Consider the following 2124-nt stretch of genomic DNA (forward strand, 5'->3'; position numbering starts at 1 on the left):
AAAAAAAAAAAAAAAAACACGTGTGAACTGTAAGGATGGTTGATGAGGTAGACTTCCATGCAGTAGGTTCATGTTCGAATCTCCCCTCTAACCTCCTTTTTTCCAACATTATATATTTTCATTTCAACAACACTCATAAATGTTGTTATACATTTAAAAAAACAAAACTTGTGAGTTGTACGGATGGTTGATGAGCTAGACTTCCATGCAGTAGGTTCATGTTCGAATCTCCCCTCTAACATATTTTTCATTATCATATATTGGTATTCTTCAACAACTCTTGTGACAATTGTGATAGGCTAAGTCACTACCTTTATGGAACAAAGTTGTTATAGCTAAATGTCGTCACAACTGTTTTTCTTAAGGAGTTGTCGTTTGTTTCCTTAGCGCCAACCCCTTGTTCCTAAGGGTTGGTAGTGATGATATACGACAACTCTTCCTTTGAAACCAGTTGTAAAACATAGGACTTTCTACGATGTTTAGCAAAGAGTTGTAAAACTCCAGTTGTAGATGTATATTTTTCCTATAGTGGTTGCACATGTCCATAGGATCGGTTCCCCTTTCTGCTATAAACCTTGTTGCAACCCATACAAGGATCGGTTCCCCTTGATGTACTGCACCCCTTACTAGGATCGGTTCCCCTCTCCCATAATTGGTCAGACATACAAACCCGATCATACCACAGGTGATTACTTATGATCGGTTTTACTAATAAAATTTATACCAATACATAAATCAGGCCTTTGTGAATAGTTTTACCAAGAACACAATAAATTGTGAGCGATTGTACTCTATCACACATATTGGTTGTTCATAAGATATGCAATGAATAACAAAACCAATAACACCTGGCAATTTCCTTTTCGGTCCACAAACGAGTTTATGAACTTACTTCCTTAGAACACATGTAAACATTGTTACATAGGATGAAATACTCACCTCATACCCATACATAATCACAATAGCATTCAGATGATTATGGTGGTGTCTTATCTACAAAGTTTAATGGTTAAGCAATAAACCTCGTATTGTATTCCTTAATACTATGTCTATCTAGAGTTCAAATATGCTTCGCAGTTATGTTTCCATTATGCACGACTTGAAATATACGTTAGGGAATGAAACAGTTCAAGTCAAATATCACTAACCTCAAGTGGAAGGATGATTTTAGTTGTTGTAGCTCCTTGCTTCTTCATATCTTCAAGACTTCGCAATACTTGTAATGTCTCATATCCTAATACTTTCAAGCTAACCTATACGAAGTTGACTCTAGTACATAATCAAGGGAATCTTAACATGAGTTTTGATTCACTAAAATATGACAGCCAAACTTGACATACCAACGCTTGGTGGATTCAACCGAGCAATGCTCTAACAGGTTCGGGAACTAAGTACGCGTACAAGCGTGAGGTTCAAGTTTCGGGACTTTACTGAATTTGGTGGTATGCATACCAGTACGCATACTGGCGAACCCAAACTTAGTCCGACCACTTAGGTATGTGTACCCGTTTGCATACTTGAGTAGGTTATGTTCTAAAATCGGTTTGTTCACGAACTAATACATTTATATAATAAGGAATGAAATCTTTTACAATCCGTGGCTATAATGTTCATCAATGTATTCGAGTGAATCAAAATTGATTTTTCTTCAATTGTGTCTCGTATACTTCTATAAGAATATAAATAACTGAACAATTCTAGAACTAGTTTCATTTGAGTCATCTGAACTAGTTATGGTTAAGATGAATATGGTTTATATGGATAACTTCGATTAACTATTGTTGATCCAACAAAGGTGTACACGTTTAGGTATGGTTACCAATAACTAAATGAAGTCACATTTGATTTGTGTGTAACAAGCTAAGTTCGATCAAATGGTTGAAAGATATCATCTTTGAACTAGTTATGGTTAACGAGGAAACCGCAAATGCAGAAAAACCATGGGACCTAGTCCAGATTTTAACACCATATTGTATTAAGACGCTACAAACACTAGCCTACTACAAGTTAACTTCGGACTGGAATGTAGTTGATCCCTAACCAATCTCACACTGATCAAGGTACAGTAGCGCTCCTTACGTCTCTAAATCCCAATAGGAGTTTACGCACTTGATTCCCTTAACT

Source organism: Papaver somniferum, chromosome 7, assembly GCF_003573695.1.
Source record: "Papaver somniferum cultivar HN1 chromosome 7, ASM357369v1, whole genome shotgun sequence".
Taxonomy (NCBI): domain Eukaryota; kingdom Viridiplantae; phylum Streptophyta; class Magnoliopsida; order Ranunculales; family Papaveraceae; genus Papaver; species Papaver somniferum.